General features: G+C 32.7%; 1 pseudogene; it reads right to left on the bottom strand.

The window, feature by feature from the left end:
• Positions 1-18,349: 18,349 nt before the first annotated feature.
• Positions 18,350-21,039, bottom strand: LOC107962467 (tRNA (carboxymethyluridine(34)-5-O)-methyltransferase-like; annotated as a pseudogene).
• Between the last annotated feature and the right edge of the window lie 5,599 nt (positions 21,040-26,638).

The following is a 26,638-nucleotide window of genomic DNA, read 5'->3' as shown; positions in this document are numbered from 1 at the left end:
TCACTCTTATAATTATACAAACTTTAAAAGAAAAATATTATTACTAGAAAATTAAAGAAAATCCCAATAGTGCCAATAAGTAAAAAAAAAAATTAATTTTAACTTTTATCAACATTCGGATTAAATCTTAAATTTTGATACCTTTGAATTTCGATAAGGTAAAGTAGTATATATAGGAAAAGAAATGATTTCCTGGAAATAACTCTATGTTTTGTTTAATAAAATATATATTCTATGTATTATCGTTTGAATAATTATATTGTTTTTTCTTTCTAATTTCAGGCGTTTTTATTTGTTTTAAGGTTTTAATGTTCGATTTGAAGTGGTATTTAGATAAAGCCCTTCTAATAATAATTACTCTAATATTCAAACTCTATTTTAGTAGAGTTAAAAAGCTCAAGTTAGGAAGTTGTCATTAGATGTATTTATGAGATCAAATTCCGATTAGGCTTATGTACGTATTAATTAGTGGTGGAGCCAACGGGGGCTAGCAGGGGTCCTGGTCCCTCCTAAAATGAAAAATTTTCTATTTAAACCATTTATACTTTATAAAATTTTAAATTGGTAATGGTAAATTTACACTTTGGCCTCCCAAAAATGATAAAAAAAATTGATTTAATCATTTAAAAATTACATTTTTACTATCATAAAAATATACAATTTAATTCTGGTCCCCCAAAAAAATTTCTAGCTCCGCCACTGGTATTAATATCATGTATAGTTATCCAAGCTTGACCCAACTCGAAAGATGAACCTCAAATTTTGCCCAATCCTGCTAATCTATAATATATAAAAACATGAGTTTAAAAAAAGTTTTGAACTAACGAGAATACTATTTATTTTTCATCATATTACTAAATTAATTTTAAAAATAATTATAATTTGATTTAGAATTATTAATTAAAAAAGTTGTGTTAATTTTAAAATAGAGTTATTATTTGGATAGAACTCTAAGCATAATATATATAAAAAAATATGATAATTATAATTTAATTTGTAATTATTAGTTAAAAATTTTGACATAAAAAAGTTGTGTTAATTTTATTTAATTTTTAACTGTGCTTATTGATACAAAATAGAATTATTACTTGAATAAACATCTTAATTATCGCTTAATTAATAGTAGAGCTTTATAATCATTTGGTGTGGGTGTATAATGTTCCGTGGGTTTGTTTTGAAAAGAAAATTAAATTTCAACAATTATTTTTAACCAATATTATTAAATATATTTATTAATTTAGTTTGGATTTTATTTATTTATCTTGGATTATTATTATTATTGCTACATGTTATTTTACTTATTTTTATTTTTTATTTTTAAATTAACATTGTAGTTTATTTTTTTATATAATTCCAAATTTATGTATTATTTAAAAATTAAGAGAAATTACCAACATCAAGGATAGGTAACACTAATTAAAAATATGTTATTTAAAAACTAATTAACAATTAAACGCGTGTAATATTAGAAATTAGTATTTGTAAATGGTTAACCTAAGCTCTTTTAGATTCGACTATTTTTTTTTCCAAAATATAATTATTTTAATTTTTTTCCATAATTATTTTAATTTAATATTTAGTAATTATGTATATATATTACTCTGTTATATATATCTAATTAAATCTAAACATATACAAATTGACATATTTTTTTTAAAATTTACATTACAGTTAGGGGCGTAACTAGAAGGGTTGGTAGGGGTCCCAATCCCACTAAAATAGAAAATTTTTCATTTAAACTCTTTTAAAATTTTAAGTTAATAAAGGTAAAATTACACTTTACCCCTCCTAAAAATAATAAAATTTTGATTTAATCCTTTAAAAAGTATAAAGATATAAGTTATTAAAATGGTGAAATTACATTTTTACTATCGTAAAAATTATAATTTAATTTTATCACCCTAAAAAAATTTCTGGATTCACTCCTGATTACAGCATAAAATATTTAATTTTCATGTATTAGGGGTGAAAATCTAAAAGATTATTTGTTATTAATTTTTTGTAATTTTGAGTTTGTATTTGTAATGTTAGTTATTGATATTTTTTAATTATATTCTAACTGTAGCTTTTAAACACCGATAAAAAAAACGGAGTAAATTATATATATATTGAATGGAACATCAAACATTTCATTAGAGATTGACAACATCAATCAAAATGGCTTGGTGGATACAAGAAGGATAGTCCTGAATCCAATACAAATCATTATCAAGAATACTGCTAAAATTTGCAAGCTCATAGGCAGCTTTGTTGCCTTCTCATCGCGCGTAAGGTTGATACGAAGGATTTGACCTTGTCAAGAATCGGCCCAATCTGGGACTTTTCCTCTTTACTACTCAATCCTTTCATAATCATTCTTGCATCACCTTCAATAATAACATAGGAAAATCTCGTGTCATTAATCGTTTCAATAGCTTTAACAGCTGCAATAACTTCCGCAATATAGCAACGTTTGCTACAATTGACAATTTCAAAGCTGCTGCACCAACCACAAATCCTTCAAAGTCTCTTAACACAACTCCCACCCCTCCATCGTTGTTTGATGCCTTAAAACTAGCATCAAAGTTGACCTAAATAGAATTGGAGGTTGGGCTTCTCCATGGGCGGCAATGTGAATAACCAGCACTACTTTTGCTTCTCACATTTGCTTCAGTGAAATCCTTGTAGCAATTCTTAGTACTTTCAACAATTCTCACATCGGTATCATTGAAATTGAGAAAAAATGAAGCATTTCTCGATTTCCATATTGTCCAAATAAAAAAAAGGAACCTGTCAAAATCATCTTCCTTGGGTTCTCGAGCTGTGATTTCAGGTCTCCATCGCAAATCTGATTCGAAAATCCACATAAAGCCAACACATCTTTCGCAATAGGGCATTCACGTACGTAAGGCATGTATAATATCTTCTGATTCATTTCCACATTGCTTTGAGAATGTAAGGAAGTATATTTGTTACAATGTGGATTTCCAATTCCTATCAATTAAAGTTGTCCCCAAATTCAATATAATTTTAGATGTTAACTTTTAGTTTCATTAAAAAAAAAACCTCTGAAATAAGCAATGTTATGACGCTGAAGTTTAAATGATTATAAATTGTCATTTATGAGAAACCAATTAGCTTGAAAAAATAGTAAATGTTAGTAAAATGAAAAGATAAATAATAATGTATTTTCTACTTTTTTATTTTAATTTATATATTTGAGTCATATAAATATATAAAACTTATCTCGAGGATACCAATTAAATTTTATATATATTAAAAAAAATTCAAAAATAGGTCTAATGAGAATTTTTAAAAGTATATATACGAAAATCGAATTTAAGAAGAGCGATGTTATAGACAAACAATTTCTCAATGTTGATAAGTGGTGTTTTTAGGAGGAAAATTGGATCCAAGAAAAGAGGTGTTATAGGAAAACAATTTCTCAATGTCGATATTACGAGTGTATGCATTATTTTGAAAGGTTTTTTAGTTTTATTTTTATTTTTGCCTATCTAATATAAGTTTAGTTACAACTAAATGAAGTAACTATTAATTGTAAAAATGGAGGTGGACACCAAAAAATTGTTCACACAATTTGGACACTTCCTACATCAGTAGGGCCTCACTTAGAGAGTAATCTATTATAAACAATAAGTACAAGCTATGATTTAGATTTAACTCGCTCATTAAATTGCAATCTCCCTCCTATACTTTGAACTAGATCACTTTCCCCTTTGAAAGTTTAGATATGAATTGATGAATGCAATTCAATTTACTTACAGTTTTGCACTCATAAAAACAATTACTAATTGAACAAATTAAGTGCTCTTACACGCTACTTTCTTAACCTAAAACAAGTCATTCAATACATAAGCATAAAATGCTTACTAATTCAGTCCTTACTTAAACTTTATTCTTGCACGTAAAGTATACACTAAAGAGCTATTAAATGTCTTCAAAGATCAACTATTAAAAGTCCGAACAATTTTTTTTCCAAACAAGCCAATCAGATAAGGAGCAGGAACACAAACAATGTGTTATGCAGTTGGAAACATATGGGTGTGTATATGAAGACTGCCAGGAAAATGGAAGCATATAATGGAGGGATGGTAGTTCAGTGGAAGCTAGAACTATGGATGGTAATTCGAATGGAAGATTTAGATATATGTAAATATTCATTTTGTTTTTTTGCGGATTTGAATAGAGTGAATTTGGATTTTAAAATTATTATCAATTACTAACTTAAAGTGGATGCAAAAAGATATTTCAAATAACTATTATTCGAATTCACATTATTTATTTTGATAATAAATGCAGATTTGGATATTCATTTTAACGTATTCAAAATTAAATTTTTACATATTTCATTATCTGAAAATGATTAGAACATATAGTTGTATTTAAATCAGATTCAAATTTATATAATAATATTCCAATAACTTAAAGATAATAGATGGAATCAAAATTTAAATTTTGTTACAAATTTGAATAATTCATAAAATCCTTTACCTTCTTCCATTCCTAGCTAGAAACACTAATACATTATATTCATCTACTAATGCAACATTTTAATATCAAGTACCTACTAAGACGGCACCCATTAGGGCACACATGGTCAAACGTGTCACTCAAACATTTGTTGCTTATAGTTGGCCTTAACTACTAAGATACTATTTTTTTTGTTTTGGTATAAGGCAAGAGAAGAAAAAGTTAGGCCAAATAAAGCTAATAAATGTTTTTGAAGCAATATTAGTCCACTGGGAAGTTTCTTCCTTCATGTGGCAATTGCTTAAAGATTGCAGAGCTATTTGATGTATTGGAGGAGAAGTTTAATGTCTTAAAAAGTTAGCTGCAATTTTCATCCTATTTTGGAGCGTTCCATGATTATTTTTTTCCAGTTATTGTTTGTAGTGAGTAACTTGTAGTAATTAACATTAAAATATCTAAAGAGTAATAGGATAGTTGATAGATGCTAAAAGAAACATGTTTTAACTTCATTCTTAATATGTTTTTGGGTGATTATTCGATGTTAATTATGATTTTTATACTCCCAATCCTTTAATTTTATATTTTTATACTTAATAGAGCACTTGGAAACAAAAAGAGCGAAAAACTAAAGCATCGAAGCAAGTTGTAGGATCCACACAAGGTTAACCACTTCACACGGCAAATCACACGGTCGTGTGGTAAAACAGTATCGATTTCACAGAATTGCGCACCGAACAACGAAAAATCATGACTTTTAGATTTTTCAAGCATTCTAAGACGTATATATGACAAAAATAAGAAGATAGGAGTGAGTCACCAGAGAATACTCAAGAAAATAACTCGAAAAACACCATTAAAGTCTATTTTGAAGCATATTCTCGTCAAGATTGAAGATTCTCATTTGATTTCTTAGAAAGTTATCATGAATTTCTTTATTTCTTTCGGTTATATTGTATCTTGAATGTTTCTATTTTCAAACATGAATTAATTTTCTAAATACCTAGGGGAGATGAACTATATGATAGATTTTGTCGTTTGATTTTTATTTTACATAATAAATATTTAGTTTATTGTTCTCAATTATGTGTGCTTAATTCTTGATTTCTTATTTCTATTTTATTGATCCATATTTGATGTCCTTAAATTGTTGGTTGAATAGACCATGTTTAAGAGTAGATCTTGCTTAATTGAATGGAGTTGCATGCAATCCTAAAAATAGGAAAACATAAATCTACTGGATTAGAGTCAAATCTAATAGGGAAATTCATAGCATGAGTTAATGCGATAATAGGGTTTTAATTAAAAAGTAATTTTAATTAATCAACCTAGAGTCAATTGCTCTTATGCTCGAAAGAGATATTTGCATGATTTAGGGATTTCTACGGATCAAGATACTAAGTAAAGAAGTTGCATAATTTAGATTGATAGTGACAGATGATGTAACACCCTAAACCAGCCTAAACATTCAGACTAAGTCTAGAAAGTTACATAAATGATACTAAGAACACTATATTTATAACACAGTCAGAATAAACCAGTTACTACATAATATCCAACACAGCGATTAACTAAATATAAAATCCTTCCAAACTTTATAATATCTTAGAAAATCAAAATTCCTAATAGTAGTATTTAGAAAACGATAAAAACTTGACCGAGCTCCGGCAACACTGACCCATTCATGTCTGAGAACCACCTAAGATCTAATCAATAACAGAGTGAGTTATGAACTCAGTGCATAAAAGAGGTTCATTCAAATGAAATACAATTGAAAGATCATTCTCGAATTTTGAGATTAGATTAAGCAACAGAAGTCATTCCAGTTTAGATACAGAACAGTTTAGTTATAGAAGCAGAAGCAATTTTGGTTTTATTTACAGAACAGATCGGTTTCATATGCAAGTTTTCCTACCCCTAACCTTTACACACCATCTTCGATCATCCAAACACACCATATAGGGCGTTCAATGCTCGTCCAACCTTACACACCATATAGTGTCTATCTGACACATTTATAGAGTCGCAACTTAACTGCCAAATCAGAATGCATCAAAGTGCAAGATTCAGAGTTTCTCGCATTATGGCTTAGCCACTAGTTCGGAACAGAGTACTTTCTTCTTCACAGTATCCCAACCTATACATATGCAGTGTACAATATCCACATTTATAGAGTGCAGTTCAATATTAGAAATAATAATCATAGTATACAAACAATTATGCTATACATATGTCAATCATTGAGCGTAAGAGAGCTCGCATACAATCGAATTCAGATCTTTCATACATCAAGGAGGTCAGGATCAAAGCCAGCCACACACACGGCTTGAAAACACGCTCATGTGGCTCGCCCGTACAGCCCCAAGTCGATGAACAGTGAGTTACACGGCCGCCCACACAGCTTGGCACACGGCTGTGTAGCTTACACAGCCTGGACACACGCCCGTGTGCTTGGCCTTATGGCATCAATAAACATGGTTTTCGGTTATTGAATTCTGTAAAATTGGAGTTTTCGGCACACACCTGAAGTAATTTTCGAAGTACCAACAATGTAGGAATTCTCTAACTCCTAAAACTGACAGTTAATAGTCAAATAACAATAAATCACCATTGATTCTAAGTTTTAACGCGACATCGACACATTTCAACAAAATCCTAATTCCATTTCACCATTACCTTCGTGTCCAAATGAAATTCACGAATTATGAATGTTAGAGGGACCGTCGTTCTCGAGGCTTCCTCTTAAGGCCAACAATTAACATGCAAACAAAAAAAAATCTCGTCATTAATCGCGAAACCAATACCATGGCAAAAGAGTAACAACCAATTCACAGAGCTTTTCGAAACAACTTACTGACAACAGTAACAGGAAAAACACAAGTCTAAGAAGACGTTACAAAGTAACAAGGCATATGACCAATAATAAGATGAACAAAAAGAAGCAGAAGAAGAAAAGGAGAAATAAAGAGAGAAAGGGAAAAAAAAGAAAAAGAGTAAGAAAAGGAAGAAGAAACGTTACTTTAATTGATTTAACTTCCAACCAAAAATTTGACAGTTAGCAATTTTTTTTCCTAACATATACAATGAGCTTCAAACTCAAGACCAGACAAAATACAGACAGATGCTTAACCAGTGAACCAGCAAGCTCATTCTAGACATAAGTTCACACGAAATTACACTTAACTATGTAATGTACGAATAAGGGTTATTCTAAAATGATAAAACTCTTAATGACGTGACTCAAACTCCAGACCCTAATCACAAAAGTAGAGCACACAACCACAGATATAGAGTCTTAATTACTGCAGATTCTCAAAATTAAATTCTAAAATTTTTGGGGCGTTACAGATGAAATCTAGATGAATTATTTCCTAGGTATTGTCTTGTTTCTTAGTTGTCAATCAATTATTTTTGTAATTTTTTCTTTTTTGTGTTTGTTAGTTAATTAACTTAGTTAATTTTAGTTTTTAATCAATCACTCAAATTATTTGGTTAAATAATAGAAAGACAGTAATTACTAGTACTTTTAGTCTTGGTGGGAATGATACCTTTACTTACAGTAGCTATACTACTAATTGATAGATGCACTTGTCTTAGTCAAATTTTTAGTTAGTTTCGCAATGCATCAATAGCTTTGAAGATGAGGATACGCACAAAAAGCTTGTTGGTGGATCTGAAGTTGTAAACAGTTATAATCTGAAAAATGTTGGGGTCTTGGGTAAGAGTAGCTCCTCCAATTAGGTTATTTCCCTACTATGAGTAATGAAGAGGGAGAGCGACCATCGAGGAGTGGAGGTAATCACCGGAGAAGGGGCATGAGATATTTGATAAAGAGCAAGAGAAATTTTGTTTGGGAAGAATATGAGAATGTTTAAGTCATCTCTGAGATTATCTTGATTGTTGCTAGAAGGCATGGATTATAACTTTTGAGTATGAGATTATTTCTTATTTTCCAAATATCTAATGTACAACACATGGTCGTGTATATACTTCTTAAGTAGCACGTGAAGATATCATTATCTTGAAGCCATTAGAGAATCCAAATCAAATGGGGATACCAGTTAATGAGTCAGTTCGAAAGACTAGGAGTGATCCAAACCAAATTGCTCTTGTAAAAGAATTGTTGAGGAAGAGATTATCAGTATTTTCTCTATCTGCTTTACATAAAGGACAAAAAGAATCATTGTTGGATAGTCTCCTGGTGAGGAGATCTTTGGTAGGCAAGTTATTTTTAAAAATTCTCCAAAGAAAGAAGATAATCTTAAAAGGGATCTTTAAGCGCTGGAGATTTCTCCATGCGACTTGCTTGGAGGCATGTGAAGCAACTCTTAGACAAGTTTGGTAGAGTTGTGAGTAAGAATTTTTAACCGAGAAGAGACCATTGAAGTCATTCTTCTAAATGATTTTATTAAGTTCGCCTTGAATGGAGGTTGTTCTATTGATTAGATCAGTCACTTTTTTAAGGCTAAGAAAGCCTAAGACTTTTGATTGCTCTACAGTAAATCTGTAGGGTAGGATAAAGCAATTGGCTTAGGGTCAGTTTCTTAGTGTGATATTGTGTCAATAAGCGACCACAAAGGATCAAATGAAATTCAACTATTTTGACCACTTCAGAGTTGGACATCTTTACCCTTGTTGTAGAATGCTTATGTATGACCAACTCAAATGGAGGAATTGGTATAATATTTTACAGTGACAACTCTAGCAAACAGGTAATGTTTGTCAATGAGGAGACATCAGGCAACTTTTGAAAGTAAGGCTTTGAAAAGACTAGTTTTACAAATGGCAAGTCTCAATTACAAATGGAAGTTTTCTAGTTTTCAAGTCATGGCCCCACCAGAAGGATCTATTTCTTTTGTTAATATCTTCACATATAGCAAAGGGCGTTTTAAAGACAAAAAAAGAGTAATGAGAAATATAGGAGGGAGTAGATTTAATCAAAGTGAGTCTTTGCCCTATGTCACGTGAAGAACTTTAGGGCAGAAGAGAAATGGGGTAGCAAAAGGAAGAAGTTGAGGGTGAAATTAGAAATATAGAAGAAAGGAGAGAATTGTATTCATTTTCATAATTGCCTTTCCCTACCCTTGATTGGTGTTTTTAGGGTGGTAACGGCATTCTCAAACAACTGACGGTTGTTAATACAGTTTTAACAAAACGTATCATTTCAAGTAAATGACAAACATCTCTGAACGTTGTCATTTGAACCTTATCTGACCCTCCCTCTTAAACGCGTTGTTTCATTAAAACATTAAAATAAACGTTACATTTTACAATAATTAAGACTGAAATAGAAATAAACAGAAATTAATAGAAATTTAAACATGACTGTTGTGTTGATCGTTGCCTTTTATTCTATTTCATGACAAATACCCTCCCCTCGAAATTGATCATTGTCCTCAATGATCAAAAGATAAATACTTCTACTTGAAGTTGTTCCAATTCTCCCAAGTAGAGTCTTCTAGAAATGTGTCAGCCCAATCCACTAGAACCTCTATTATAGCTTGATCCTTTTCCTTATCATTCTCCTCTCTAGAATATTAATTGGTTCCTTCAATATGACACCATCAGATCCTGTTAGGAGTAACATTAGTGAACTGATAGCTGAAACTATGTGCTTCTTCAGTTGTAAGACATGGAAGCTTGAGTGTATTCGAGCTCCATGAGGCAACTGTAATCTGTAAGCTACCTTCCCCACCTTAGCTTCCACTGGATAAGGTTCAAAATATTTAGGTGAGAGCTTTTGGTTCTTAAGCTTCCTCATCGAATGTTGCCTGTAAGGTTGAAGTCGCGGGTAAACTAAGTCTCCAACCTGAAATTCTCTATCAGACCTTCTTCTATCGACCATCTACTTCATTCTTTCTTGAGTACGTTTTAAGTGAAACCTAAGTAGCTTCCTCATAGTTAGTCTATGTTGAAGGTTTCTGTCAAATTTCTCTACATTCGATATTCCTACTAGATAGGGTAAATGAATTGGAGGCTCCTGTTCATAGAGTGAAAATAAGGGGTAGCTTGGATGGTAGAATAGTAGGTGGTGTTCTACCGCCATTCTGCTAGTGGTAGCGAGGATACCAAATTAGAGGGTCTCTTTCCTGTCATACTTCGTAAATACCCCTACAAACATTTGTTTAGTATTTTAGTCTAGTCATCAGTTTGGGGTGGTAAGCTGTGGACAGGTGCAGTTTAGTTCTTAGGTGTTTGAAAAGCTATTGCCAAAACTGGCTTAGGAATACTCTATCTCTATCTAAAACAACTTATTCAGGCATGCCATGTAGCTTGTAAATTTGATTAAGATACTCACGTGCCACAATCCATGCAATAATGGGGTGTGCCAAAGCCAAGAAATGGCCATATTTGGTTAGTTAATAGATCATAACCAAAATGGTGGTTTTACCCTTAGATATAGGTAAACCCTCCATGAAATCCATACTGATGGTTGCCCAACCTTTTTCTGTAATAGGAAGAGGTTGTAATAGCCCAAGTGATGCTAATTGATCGCTCGTGTATCTTTGGCAGATGACACATTCTCTAATTCATTGTCTCACATCCTTATACAGTAAACTAGAAATCCTGTGTCTTGTGGCATGTAGCCCAAAGTGGCCTCCCACTGATCCTCCATGGAATAATTCAAATATAGTTCTTCTAAGGTTAATATCATTTCCCACTACTATTTTTCCTTTTCTCCTCAAGACAATACCATCCCAATAGTACTCAGAGTGACATTTAGGTTGTTGTTGGAGCTCCTAAATTAGCTGTTAAAGTTTGGCATCATTTATGCATGAGTTACTGATTTGGCCCCACAATTCAGACCGCATTATTGCTAGTACATTGAAAAAGTTAATGTTTCTATACACTAGCTATTCTAGACAATGCATCAACTACCATATTTTGAGCCCCATTCTTGTAGGAAATAATCATACCCTAACATTTTGGCTTTCCATTACTGCTAATATAGAGTGATTGATTGGTGATCAGATAAAAATCTCAAACTTTGATGGTTAATCTTAATCTAGAAATGCTTTCCTATCAAGTAGGGGTGCCATTTTTTTACTGCTAGCATCTCCTTGTCATAAATGGACAAAGTTTGGTAATGTATCATTGAGAGCACAAAAATATCCTATCCCTATAAAATAATGAAAATAATAGTATAAAGGAAGTAGGGTCAAATCCTCAGGAGTTGGATTTGCACAAATTCCTATTCCTCAAGATCCCAAATAGAGTCGTGCCCAAAAAAACATGTTTACCTGGAAAAAAATAAAAAAATAGAATTAAAAGTTTGGATGAATTAAGAATGCGTAAATTGAAATTGAAATTGTAAAAATAAACAGAGTTGAGAGAATAGAGTTTTTTATGGAGAGATTCCAGCCTCCGGTTGTCTCGATCTTCCTTGAGTTCAATCCTCGAATTTTAAGTGATCCTTCTCGAACAGAATAAGCCAGTTATAGTAGAAGAGGACACCAACAACCACTAGCTCCACTTAGATTTTAAACTTATGATTGAGAGAAACCTGACTCTAGCCAACTGTCGCTTCTGTGGGACCGTCTTACACTAAATCATCACTTTTCAATGGCGAATGCCACGCCATTTTTTCTCTTGGGCTCGATAACCACTAACGCTATAAGCTAACGAACCGACTGTACAACCTTCCCAAAATATACAAAGCGGATGCCTTTGTGCAAGATGAAAAGATTACTTTTAAAGGGACATAGACGAAAGCATCAGTCCCATAATGTGGAGAAACGATGAATACTCGTTGAGAAGGTTAAGTGCGGATTCTAAGCCTTATGAACCCTTTTTGGAAAATTTCAAAAACTTTTGACTAGATGAATTTAGTGGCTCATGCTTTTTGGGAAAAAAGAAATAAACTTAATAAAAATGGAATTTTATTGAATATAGAAAGGAACAAAGGCTAAGTTTTTGGAAGAGGGAGTGTTACAGAAAAATATGAGTGCAAATTTGTATCACTCCATCCCCTATTTATAGTACTCAGTAAACCTAGTCTACTCCTATCTAAATTCTAAAAGATAAATAAAGATAAATAGAGATAAAAGCTAAAATTAAATCTAAATAATAATATTAACAATTATCCTAATATAATTAAAATTTAAATAGAGTCTTACGTTTATAAAATCTCTTCTTTGCACTTTTATCCCCATGTCTTCCACACTTTGTATTTTCGACACCACTTCTTTCTTATTTTGCATTTTGGCCCATTTTATCTTTATATTCACACTTTTTCCCCTAAATTTTCTTTTGCCTTCGATTAGTCCCTACAAGATAAAAAAAACAGAAATAGCTCAAATTAGTAGAATCATACTCAAAATAAATATGTAATTAATACATAAAGTATGTCCTTCCAGAGTATTATCATTTGGTGTTTGATTCCTAGAGCCTTGTTGAAGAATGTCACAAGTTTTCCTTTTTGTTGTAAGATTGCCCCCATTCCCTGTCCATAGGCATCCGTTTCCATACAAAATGTTTCTTGAAAATCAAGTAAAACTAAGACTGGAGCTTGGCATATGGCTTCTTTAAACCGTTGGAAGGCCTATTGTGTGAGATCAATCCATTGCCAATGAGCATCTTTTTTTAAAAGAGATGTGAGAGGTTTAGCCATAATTACATAGCCTTTGGTAAACCTCTTGTAGTAGCATGATAAGCTTAGAAACCCTCTTAGGTCCTTAACAGATTTAGGAGTAGGCCAATTGATGACACCTTCAACCTCAGACTAATCCATGCTAGTTGTTCGCTTATAAATAAGATATCCCAAATATTCGATCTAAGTAGTGCCAAAGCTACACTTATTCCTTTTTTGCGAACAACTAATTGATTCTCAAAATTTTCAACACCTTCCCCAAGTGCATTATGTAATCTGACCAATTTTTAGAGTATATTAGGATGTCATCAAAGAACATCAAGACTGACCGCCTTAGCAACTATTTGAAGATGGCATTCATTAAAGCTTGGAAATTGAAAAGAGTATTGGTCAACCGAAAGGGCATTACCATATATTCATAGTGCCCCTTATGTGTTTTAAAAGGTGTTTTATGAATGTCCTCCTCTCACATTCGAATCTGGTGATAATCAGACCTTAAATCTAACTTAGAAAAGTATATTGCTTAGCCTAACTCATCTAAGAGCTCTTCAAAGAAAAGTTTATTGTTTGGCCTAACTCATCTAGGAGCTCTTCAATTAGAGAAATAGAGAATTTGTCCTTGATAGTTAGTTAGTTGAGTTATCTGTAGTCTATGCACAATCTCTAACTACTATCATTCTTCTTTACCATTACAACTGGTGAAGCAAAAGGGTTGTTACTATCATGAATTACCCCAGTTTGTAGCATTTCATGATTAAGATTTTCAATCTCTGCTTTTTGCACTACTGGATATCTATAAGGTCTTACTTTAATTACCTTACTCTCATCAATTAATGGAATTCTGTGGTCTTGCAGCTTGGTTGAGGGTAACCGCTTTGGTGTTTGAAATACATCATCAAAGTTTTCTAAGAGATTCACCATGTCAGAACTCATTTGAACAGGAGCAAAGGTTAATATTGTCTGAGCACTAGTTGCTAGTAACATTGGACAGGGTCCCTAGGTCATAAGTTCAAACATTTTGATAATTGTCCCTCAAATATGAGTTGTAACGAACCAAGAATAATGCCTTGAAAAGTACGGTTCTGACCATGATATTCAAATTGCATAGTCAAGAAGGAGAAGTTCCACATGATAGAACCTAGGGATAATAGCTACTGAATTCCCAAGACAAGATCACAACCCTTGACTAGCAAGATCATAAAGTCAGTAGTGAAGTCATATCCTTGTGCTTTCCATTGGACAACTCGGCATAATCCTTGAGTAATCAATCTCACCTTATTAGCCACTATGACATGAAGCTAACTAAAGTGCTCCACTGGTAAGTCCAACCTCTTAACCAACTTAGACTCTAGAAAATTGTATGTGCTTCCTGAACCCACCAAAACAATGACATTGGAATGACCAATACTAGCTGAAAACTGCATAGTGTTGTGTCCCTGTGAACTTTGGAGAACGTGTAAGGATAAGAGAAGGGCAGTGGGTTTCGTTTCTTGTTCTAACAGTTCCAACTATTTAGGACAATCTTGAAATTCTCCAAACACTGGACTTTTGCTTTGCCCCCTCATGATCTAAATTAGGTTCCACTACCAACTAATACAATTGAGACTTGGTACACTTATTACCTTGACTCTATTTGGATGCACACCAGAAACAAAGTCCTTTCTTTCTTCTCTCTTGTATTTCAGCTTGAGAAAAGGATTTGGTATAAAATTTATGTCCCGAGTTACTATTTTGAGGTCCACCAAATCCCACCAAGTTATTATAGTGTTGTTGCACCTTAGGAACAAGAATTAGGGCCCTGAGGTGACTTATCCCCCCACCTACATTCAAATTCTTCTTTGGGAACCCACTACGATTCATTCAACTTGTCAAGCTAGTTGAAAGCCATCCACCAGTGTTTGAAGCTTGAACCGCCATAGATATTGTCCTATCTCAAGTTTAAGATTGCAAGTGAAAACATTAAGAGCATAATCCCCAGTTAGGTGTAACTGATTAATTAAATTTAAAAAATGGTCATGGAAGTTGTCCACTGAACCCTGTTGCTTGAGCGAGACAAGTTCTAACATGGGGTCTAAGAAGGAGTTAGATCCAAAATGATCCCTCAACCCTCGAGCATATATCTCTCATGTCAATTTATACAATCCCCCTTGTCTTTGCACAAAAAAATGGGGCCAATTTAAGGCTTTACCCTCTAAATACAACATTACCAGTCAAACATTGGTTTGCTTTTCTATATTTTCAGCTTCAAAAAACTGTTCTAACTTGGACCAACAACCTTGATAATCTATCCCATCAAATCATGGGCATTTTAGTCGAAAAGTTTTATTGGTTGAGTCCACAAGACCAACTCAAGAAAGGTATTCATGTTTTCCAAATCTGACACAGGTGATAGTGCCAGTGGTTCTTTGGAAGGGAACCTAGAGGAGAGCCTCCCAAAATACCGTAACCCTAACTCCAACTACACTGGCAGAAGCATCCTGACCAAAATAGTGTTTAGACATAGTGGAGCTCAGTTTGAATCTCACCCTTTATGATTTCATGAAAGTCTTTTAGTCAAGAGTTAATCTTAGCATCAATCTGGCTAACCTCTAACTGCATCTGAGAGAGCTCGTATTGCAACATGTCCATCTCTTTTTGTAACCTTGTGGTGACTCCATCATTGGCCATGAGAATCGACTGCAGCTCTGATACCTTTTTCACGTGAATAAATTTAGGGCAAAAGAGAAATAGGGTGGCAAGAGGAAGAGAAGAAGTTGAGAGAGAAATCAGAAAGATAGTAGAAAGAATAAAACTGTATTCATTTTCATAAATGTCTTCCCCTACCCTTGATTGGTGTTTTTAGGGTGGTAACTGCTTTATCAAACAACTAACAGTTGTCAATACAGGTGTAACAAAACGTACCATTTCAAGTAAATGACAAAACATCCCTAAACGTTTTCATTTGAACCCTATCTAAGCCTTCCCCCTTAAACGTATCATTTCATTAAAGCATTAAACTAAACATTGCGTTTTACAGTAATTAATACTAAAATAGAAATTTAAACATGATTGGTGTGTTGACCGTTGCCCTTAATTCCATTCCATGACACCCTGATGAAAGACACTTAGATTTTCAAGAAGCCAAATTTGTGTTTATCTTGTCTAGCAAATTGTTAAAGAATTCCATCTTTTTACGAATTTCCCCAGCTCAAGATTAAGATATTTTCCAAGGTCGTCGACTCTTTTTGCATTAAAACTACCACTAAACCATCTTCTTGCTTGAATATTCATAGAGGAATTGAGGAATAGCTCTAACTTTTCAAATTTGATTTGGAAGCCTGAGAGGGAACAAACTTGAAAAGACGAGCTTTGAGGTTTTGCACGCTTGAACACTAACATTGAAGAAGATATAACAATCGTCAAGAAAGAAAAGGTAGGGGTGTTCAATCGGTTAACCGAACCAAACTAGGATTAACAAAATTAACCAAAATTTTTAAACTTTTAAACCCTTAACCGTTAACCGAATTGAATTTTTTTCAAAAAAAAGTTAACCAAACTGAATTATTTCGGTTAATTTGGTCGGTTAATCGAATTAACCAAAGTTTTATGTTTTTTTTTTGGTTAAATCAAGTATAAAACATATAAAAATAATAATAATTCTGTTAAATCACTTAATATTTAATCACCAAACAAAATATCACTCCGAAAAAATAAACAAAACCCGAAAAAAAAATGGAAAAAGGGACCAAAGTCTAAAAAGGAGCAAAGCAAAAGGGTGACATCGGAGAGAGAAAAGAGTGTTTTGTTTGTAGAAGAATGCATGCAAGCAAGCAAGATGGAATAAAATAAAAAATAAAAGGGAGAGTGAGAGTGAGAGGGTAACATGTATGAATGATGATGGGTTTGTTGTTTATATCAGATACATCAACCTGATTTTGCTGATATAATGAAATATCTTCCTCTCTCTTTTGCTCAAAGGCGCAAATCTCCATGAATTGATGATAAAGAATGAAGATGAATGAGAATGAATTTCAATTTACAGATTAGTGATTAGGGTTATAGCATTGGGGATTTTTGTGTTATTTTTTATTTTAGATTAGGGATTTTCGGGTTGGGTTAAGGTTATTGGGTTAGGGTTAGTAGGTTATGAATTTGTAATATTGAATTGGGTTTATTAGGTCGACTGGTGGTTGGAGCTTGGGTGGACAGTGAACTAACTAAACTTAATATATATATAATATTAGTTTTTTGAAAATTTGGTTAATTATTTGATTTCGAATTAAATTAATCGATAACCAAACTTTTAAAAAATCATTAACCGATCGATTAACCAAATTAGTTCAGTTTGGTCAGTTAATTCGAGTTTAACTGAAATTTGAACACCTCTAAGAGGAGGTAATTGATGGGTGAAGCATTTCTAGAGATCTTAATTCCTTGGATAGATCCATTGTTCTTTGCTTCTTGGAGCAGATGGGAGAGAACATTAATGCAAATGACAAACAAATAAGGAGATAGGGGGTCTCCCTCCCCGAATCTCCTTTGGGGGAGAAGTTTCTGGATGGTGAGTCATTTACCAGTACTTGATAGGACACAGTGGAAATACATTGCTTTATGATATTGATCCAATGCTGATGGAATCACATAGAAGACTGAAAGAAGAAAATCCCAGTTAATTCTATCAAAAGCGTGGCTGATATCAATTTTGAAAGGTGCTCTTCCCTTGGTTTTCTTTTTGAGAGAGTGAAGGATTTCAAAAACCAAAATGATGTTATAAAAAATGAGCCACCCAAGAAAAAGGCATTTAAATGAACTCTTTTTTTTTTCAAATAATATTTAAAGCTTTAATATGATTTAAGTTATTAAAAGAAATAGAGAAATCATTCCAGTATTTTCAGAGAGAATTTATAAAATTTAATTCAATGATTCCTCTGTGACCATAAATTTAGATGATAAGAAACATTTGCTCACATACAATTAGATGACAAAATCCAAACCTCAATGCCTTTGCTGCAAATGGAACAACATGGATAATAAAGTAAATCGTAACAGGGCGAGTTCTCTTTAGAAGACGTGTATAGAACAATTTTAATAATTGTTTACCCAATTTATATAAAATTATCATTAGTGAAATTGTAAATTTACACCATAAGATAAACCCTAAAATCTTCCAACTTTTATATGAATTAAAAGGGCAAAATTACCAATTTACCTACTTGTGTGATAAAATTGTGTAATCTTCTCTTTGAAAAGAATAAAATTAATACACATCCATAAAAACTTTAAAGCAATAGTGGATTTGGCAACATCCATCCCTTCCTCGAATACCATCCTTACTTTTTATGCATTTTCATGTTTCAGTTCGTATGAAAAACAGACGAACCAACAAAATAGCAGTGGACAATCTTCATCCAATATTGAAAAATAAACGCGAAAAATCGAAAGCCGAAAACAGAATTATTCACTAATCTTTCCACATTCGGAGAGCTGACATACAACCCCTAGTAATACTAACACATTGTATATGGGGAAAAAGGTTGAGCTATCCATATCTCAGGTCCGTCTTCAGCCACATCGATCAAGCACCTCTATTACTGTCTGAGAGATGGTGAAGAATCCTTTGCCAGCAACTTCTTAATCATGAAGTGCGTGCAACAGCCGCCAATGAAAAGCAATAATCAATTTGCTTTGATGCTAATTCCAGTGTGACGATGAAGTAATGCAATTGTTTATCCTTCTAATGTTTTCTCAAGAATGATGCACCAGTTTGATTTGTCATAAAACTTATCAACAATCACAGCATTATCCATTCCCGATACCAACCTGCATAAATTATGTAAAATAAATTAACAAAAAATCTTCATCTACAGATGTAAATGACAGGAGGTAATTTCCATTCCAATCATCAAACCGCAACATCATACTCTAAAAGCAACCAAAAACGAAAAACAGATTTTATGAAGATAAAAGTAGAGGCTTGCACATGTTCTCTCTTAACCTAGATCATATAAATTCCTTTGACATCAAATCCAAAGGCAATTATATCGACTGTTGTAAACCATTTACATCCCCTCGATGCAAAAATAACATTTACACCAAGTAACAAATGGAAAAAAACATAATTTCAGATATGTATCTTAAGTTCATGGTAAGCAACTTGGTCTTCTCATTTATATCTTTAAATAGTGTAAATGTGTAATAAAATAGATGATTGCTAACTTTCCACTATGATATCATGTCCAGTTAGTTTACTAAAAATAAAGTGTATTCAAAATGACAGTTAGCTAGGTAAAAGTTTTCAGCACATATCATATATCTAAAATCACAAACCACAGTCATACCATTTTTGGGTAGCCAATTGAACGAGGCTCGTTCCATGTGCAGCCCGAACATTGGATAATATGTTGATAAATAAATGGATATATAGAACTGCAAACGTTTACAAAGACAATATGCATACCTCTCAAGCTCGCCTTCACCGAACACATGGTAATATCTGTTGTACACTACAGCACCCTTCTTATCATCTTTCTTTGCCAAACCATTTGCTAGAGCACCAGCAGAGGCACCACTAACTTCAGCACGGTGATAAGGTAAGTGCCAAGGGACAAAATATTCCTGCTGACTCTTTCCATCTCTAGAAACCATTGAATCATCTTCATTTTGGGGGGTTGAGCATGATGATTGTTGCATATTCTCAGTTAAACTCACTCTAGAATCTTTTGGATGCCCACCCAAACCATTTTCCTCAGTTTCAGGAATGCTTTCTAGAGTGAAGGATGAAGAGCCACGAACACGAGGACTACCTGGTCCTATCCACTCTTCTAAATACCTTTCTGTAAGTGGAGTCCATTTGGTAAGTAATGACTTATCCTCTTGTTCAACAGCCCAAACGGTTATTAGAACTAGGCCACCCTTTTTAACAACTCGCACTAATTCTTCAATCGCTTTCTTTCTCCTATTCTCTGTACTTAAGTGATGTAACACAGCAATAGAGATTGCTGCATCACCAAAATTAGTTCTGTAAGGAAGATTAACAGCATCTGCAACCAAAACTTCATGCCCTCTATTAGCACATATTTTGATAAGGGAAGGACTTATATCACATCCTATAAAATAGCAGCGAGAATTTAAACCTAGATATTTCCCATTTCCACATCCTGCATCTAAGATAAGTGAACCAGTAGGCAAAGATTCCAAGAAAGCAGCGACCTTCGGCCACTTGGCAAAGCGGGTGGAACTAAAATGGGGGCAATAGCATCATAAACATGATGAACATATTTCTTTTCTATTTCAGGGGTAGATTTCACACTTATAGATGAACACTTACGGTCCTCACTTACAGAGGAAGATGGTTGGATTCTGGGTTCAGTATCAGGTGCAAGAGTACACATAGGAGAAGCATCTTTTACTTTGATTTCTTTCATACTGCTAGAAATTACTGAATAACCAAGTCCACAGATACAATCAAGGAATAGAGTGCTTTTACTCCAAAATTGATGAACGTATATACCAGCTCTAAGAGATTTAAAAATCATCAGTCTTGAGCATGGTGCCTAAGAAGTTTGACCTACACAGAAACCATACATCATAACACATAGTTAAAAATGTAAGGAACAGCATGAACTGTCAACACAGTTTTATACTTTTTCAAATCATAGAACATTTCACATCGCTGATCTGTTATCTACAGAATGGAATTATGACACATTATTAAAGGCAAGAGAAATGTGATGGTTCTGAAATAATAGTAGAAATACACTAGAATACAGACCCTATAAGAATGTAAGAAACAGCATGAACTGTCAACACAGTTTTATACTTACAACCCTTAAAAGAAAATTAGGATATGTTGCTCGGACACGCCTGAAAGTCGGCCACACTGGAACTGCTATTGGCTTTTGAAGAAGTCGTGGTGGCCGATCAGAAGAAAAGCACCGGAAAAGAAGAAAAATTGAAGCTGTGCGCCTGAAAGAAAAGAGACAAGGAGAAGAAAAGAAACTAGGGCACAGTTGTATGGGCTGAGGATTTATGGGCTTTGGTTTGGGCTGTTTATCCTGATATTTGGATTTTAATTGAATAATGAGAAATTAGCTCAAATAAATTTCAATTTGTGTAATAAAAAAATAAATTATATAACAAAATAAATTTCAAAATTCCTTCATCAAATATGTAATATTTAATTTCAAGTGTTACAAACTCAAAATTAATATTTTTAAATGACTTAAACAATTCACAAAAAAAATTTAGGTATCTCCAATACCTTTTAAAAGTGTTTCTCTAAACAAAACTGAGGGTTAAAGAACAACAGAAAAAGACTGTGTTAGTTGAAAGCCCAAGAATCGATGAGTACTACTAATAGAATAACGTCGGTAACAAATTTGATAAAATTTATTGTTATAGATAAAAAATAATTTATTGGATGGGAGGTGTGTTTACCTCCGGTGAGGATAAAAACAGGGGTGGCTGTGAGATTAGTTACTGTAGCGGTGAGATTAGAAACAATGGTGGAGTGTGTGTTTGGATTCAAACGCAATTGTAACGGTGAGATAAGAATAAAAAATGGCTATTAAAGACATCATATTAGAATTGCTATATAATATAAGTTGTTAAAATTATTTTACTTTTATAAAATTATTAAAATGTATCTTGTAATATTTTATTATAAATATTTTAATGAATTATATAATCAATTTAAATTATTTATTAGATAAAAAGATAATTATTTTTAATTTTTTATAGTTAAATATTCTTTTATAACAATGATAAATATTATTTTCACAAATAGTAACATTATACTTGGATCAAATTTTGAAGCATCTAAACGGATGATTTTTAATAAAAAAAAAGTAACATAAGACATAACAAGTTTCATTATTACTAGATATTAGGTTATGATACAAAATGTTTTTACAAATATGGATTCATTAAATTAGTTGCAATGGTTTCCCTTAACATCGCGATTTCAAGGTCACTTTTACTATTAGAAGAACTCGATTCACCTCTATCAAAATGGCCTGAAGAGGTTGGCATGTTGGGTATATTCTCAAATTGTCGAAAATCCTCATTATTTGACCAAGCATATCTTCGAATGCAATTATGCAAAACTATTGTTGCAATAACTATTAAAACTTGCTTGTTGAATGAATAACTTGGAATATCTCTTAATATTGGCCATTTTTTTTCCATATTCCAAATGTTCGTTCAATTACAGAGCGTAATGAAGAATGAGCATGATTAAAGATTTCTTTTTTTTCAGATACTCGATGATTACCTCGGCGAAAATCAGGTAAATGATATCATTCCCCCTATATGGACCTAGAAAACCTGCCATTTGTGGATATCCTGAATCCACAAGATAATATTTTCCAACAAAAAAGTAAAATATAATATCAAGTTTAAAAATAAATTAAAAATTTTAATATTGTTTTTATGTAAAGATTAATTAAAAAATTAAAGTTCAACCTGGTGAAGGGTGTGGAAACTTTAACTCTTGTTTTCTAAGTGCTTGCAAAAAGATTCTACTGTCATGTGTTGTTCCTTCCCAACCAGGAAGTACAAAAATAAAGCACATGTTGAAGTGACAAGCTGCCATAATACTTTGAGTTGGTTCACTTTTCTGTCCGATATAAGGTATTTGACAAAAAGGCGAAATGAATGTTTTTCTGTGTGTTTGGTTCACCTTTCTGTCCGATATAAGGTATTTGACAATAAGGCGAAATGCATGCTTTTATATGTGTTCTATCTATGGCCCCAATACAATCCTTTAAAATAAATACAAGTACTAAGATAAAAGTTAGAAATAATTTATATTTTTAAAATATAAAGATTGTAATAGCCTAAATTCAAGGTTATCGAAACAATGGTTTCGTAACCACAAATCCGATTTAAAGAGAAATTTATTTTAATATTTTTGTATGAATATTGATATGATAAGAAAATCATATGAAAATATCGATAGAAAAATTTTACTGATTTAGTGGTTAGTTAGAAAACGAAATTATTGAAGAAATTGGGTAAAAACAAGGTATCAAGACCTCGATCTCATAAAATCTAGTTGGAAATATTTTTATAAATATTTATGAAATTTTAGTAATGTGGTATTAAAACTTTGTTAGGAAATTTTAATGTTTGGGTAGTCAATTAAATGAAAAGGACTAAATTGGAAAAGGTGTAAAATTGGCTAGGATGATTAAAGAGCTTAAGTGTCTAATGAGAAATGATTTAAAAGGAAATTAGATCCAAAATTTATTTGGGCTGGACGGCAAGGACATGAAATCAGCAAGAAAATGGATGATTTAAGGGAAAAATTAGAATATTTCATAATTAATTAAATAAATTAGGATTAATATGAAAATATCTAGATTTCTTATGATTTCTCTTCATTCTCATCAGCCAAAACGCCATAGGAGGGGTTCTTTCATCTGGTATTTCATAATTTTTTCACCAAGTGAATTAATCCTTGCCTTTTTATTATAATTTTTGTGTTTTTAATACTGTTACAACTAGGTCCTACTATTAAATTCATTAGTTTTTTTATTTCATGGATGAAATTGAAAGTCACCATGGTTGAGTGCTGTAATTTTATGATGAAATAGCATGAAATTGAAGCTTTAATTTGTTTATGAGATGATTTTATTAGGTAATTTCAATAGAAATTTATTTTTAGGACCTAATTGTGAAAATGTTTGGAATTAAAGTCTAGTGCTGAAATTCTGATTCCCAAAGGTTATAAAGTAGTTTAAAGTGATAGAATAAAGTGTTAATTGAGAAAAATCAGCTCAATTGAGAAGCTAATTGAGTAGGAACGAAATTATTATTTATTAAAAGCTTAGGGGAAAAATGGTAATAAACATCTTGCACTAAAACAGTTTTGGACAGCAGCAGTAGACTAAATTTGAAAAATCACCATAAATTGTGGAAATTGAATTAGAAGATGAAAAAAATATGGAATTAGATCTTACTGAGTATAGTTTCTCATAGAAGAAACGGTGTATGCAATGGAATTTTAAATCATGAGATATAATAAATTTTGTGAGATAAGGTCAGAATGAATTCGGGTTCCCCTATTTTGAATTTAAAAAATCATCAAAAATTTAAGAAAAGTAATTATGGGCTTAAATTTATATGTTTAGAAAACGAGAACATCATTTGAATCTTGTATGAGGAGATAATTAATTTTTAGTGAAGAAGGGTCGGAACTTTCAGATAGCAGAACAGGGGAGAATTTAAAGAATAAACTGTACTTATTCGTTAAACCAAAAATTCTAAAAATTTTATGGAAAGAAGATACGTGAGTTTAGTTTCAGGGAAAATTAAGGGATCTTAATTTGGAGTTCTGTAGCTTAAAATATAAATAATTTAGTGACTACAACTCAAGTAGACAGCTTTAATGAACTACAAATAATAGTGGAATTGTAGCGAATGTTACATATGAAGATGAAATGTATTAAATTTATGATTAAATTTATTTATTTAGATCCAAAAAGTCAAATACGAAGCTAGATCAAGAAAAAGAAAAAGTTCAGAATTAAAAGATTTTTGTATACGAACAAGTATCGAGGTAAGTTCATGTAACTTGAATTATATTTTTAAATGCTTGAAATGTATGTTATTGATGTGAATATGATTTGAATGTTCATTGTATGAAAATTGATGAAACATTGATATATTTGATAAAAGGGGAAGAAATATCGGTTGAATAAAAGGAAAATTCGATGGATCTTTGAAAAGGAATTGACAGTAAAAAGGATCTAGCCCGGACGGGTGATCCTATCCTGATATAGCCCTCCCGAAGAATATGTGTAAAATGGACTTAGCCCGGACGGGTAATCCGAATTAGGGTCTGAATTTAGCTTGGACTGGTAATTCAGGTCCAAACTCATTAGAGTAATTGCCGTTGCAGGGATTTAGCTTGGACTGGTAATCCCGACAATACTCTATGAGTTTATATTATAAGGGATTTAGCTTGGACTGGTAATCCCGCTGTAAGAATGAGGTTCGCGGGAATGTGCTCTCTGAAATGGAAATTTGCACACATGAATATGAATTGACGGACCCGGATTTGTACACTAAAGTCTACCCTTGAAAATCTATCGAAATTCTGAGAAATTCAACGGGATAAATATGGAAAAATAACAAGGGAATGGAAATTAGGGTATTGATGAACTCATCAATCATGGTATATATTATTGATACATGGAAATTATTGGACTAACTTGAATACTAAGTTTGTGCATGTTAGGGTAATAATGCATTGAATGGATATATGAATGTTATTTCATTGTATTGAAAATATTAGGTAAGTATAATTCTTGTTACATAAGCTTACTAGGCACAAAGTGCTTACCTTGTTTTTCTTTTTCCTCTGTTTTATAGTGTTAAGAGCTCGGAGGTCGGATTCGGTCGGAGACACATCACACTATCAACCTCAAGATTTCGGTATATAAAGAAACTTTATTTTGGAAATCAATGGCATGTATAAGCTAATAAAGTAAATGTTAATGTGAAATGATTGTAAGGTCAGCCATTGGTATGGCTAACAAATCTTGATTCTGATATATGATGATGTTATCTTATAAATATGCATGAATCTATCTTGAAAATATGTTGAATTGGATTGGTTGGTGTGGATTGGTCTCAGTTTAAAATTGCAGGGAAGGTTAGATATCTATAAAGGGGTTATATTGAGTTTAAAAAAATTAATTCGTAAACTCCGGTAATACCTCATGCCCTATTCCAGCAACGAAAACGGATAGGGGCGTTACATTTTTTGATATCAGAACTATAGTTTATCCAGTTCTAAGACCAATGTAGCAAATATGAGATTAGCTATACATGCTATTTAAATTATTATTGATAGTATGATATCTCCTGACCATTTAAACGTTTTTTTTTCTTATAGTAAATGCCTGCCGACTGAGCTTAATCCGAGGAAGCCTGGAGTCATGCTCCGGCTCCAGAACAGGTACAGAGGGTAACAAATCGGTATTTGAATATGAGAGAGAATTTGTTCGGTTGAGTAAATATGCTCGGGAATGGGTACAGTCAGAAGCCGAAATGTGCAAACCATTCGAAGAAGGGTTGAATAAAGAGATTAAGCTACTGATCGAAATTCTTGAAGTTTGAGAGTTTGCTACATTGGTAGAGAGAGCTTATAAAGCAGAAGAATTGAGCAAAGAGAAGAAAAAAGGTGAGAGGGAAGCTCGAATTTTTAATAAAAGACTGATGGAAAAATCCTAGTTTTCTGCTTCAAAGAAATTGAAGAATACCAAGATCGTTCTACCTCAGCTACTGGGTATTCGGGTAGAGAGCGAGGTTCTCAACGCACTAATCTAAGAGCTTCAACTCCATCAGAGACCAGTTTTGGCAGTGTTGGTACCCCTAAGCCGAGATGCTAGAATTGTAATAAAACTCATTTTGGAGAATGCCTGCTGAAAAGTGGGGCTTGTTGCCGATGCGATTCATTTGATCATTTCCTCAGAGATTGTCCAGAAAGGGGTGAAAAAGAAGCTGAACAGACACCGAAGCCAATTAATCAGTTTCTAGGGGTAGACCACCTCGACCATCCGGTAATGTCAGTGGTAGCCAAAGAGCTACAAAAGA

The sequence above is a fragment of the Gossypium hirsutum genome, chromosome A06, assembly GCF_007990345.1.
Source record: "Gossypium hirsutum isolate 1008001.06 chromosome A06, Gossypium_hirsutum_v2.1, whole genome shotgun sequence".
NCBI classification, from domain to species: domain Eukaryota; kingdom Viridiplantae; phylum Streptophyta; class Magnoliopsida; order Malvales; family Malvaceae; genus Gossypium; species Gossypium hirsutum.
This window is presented reverse-complemented; position numbering and strand designations above follow the sequence as displayed.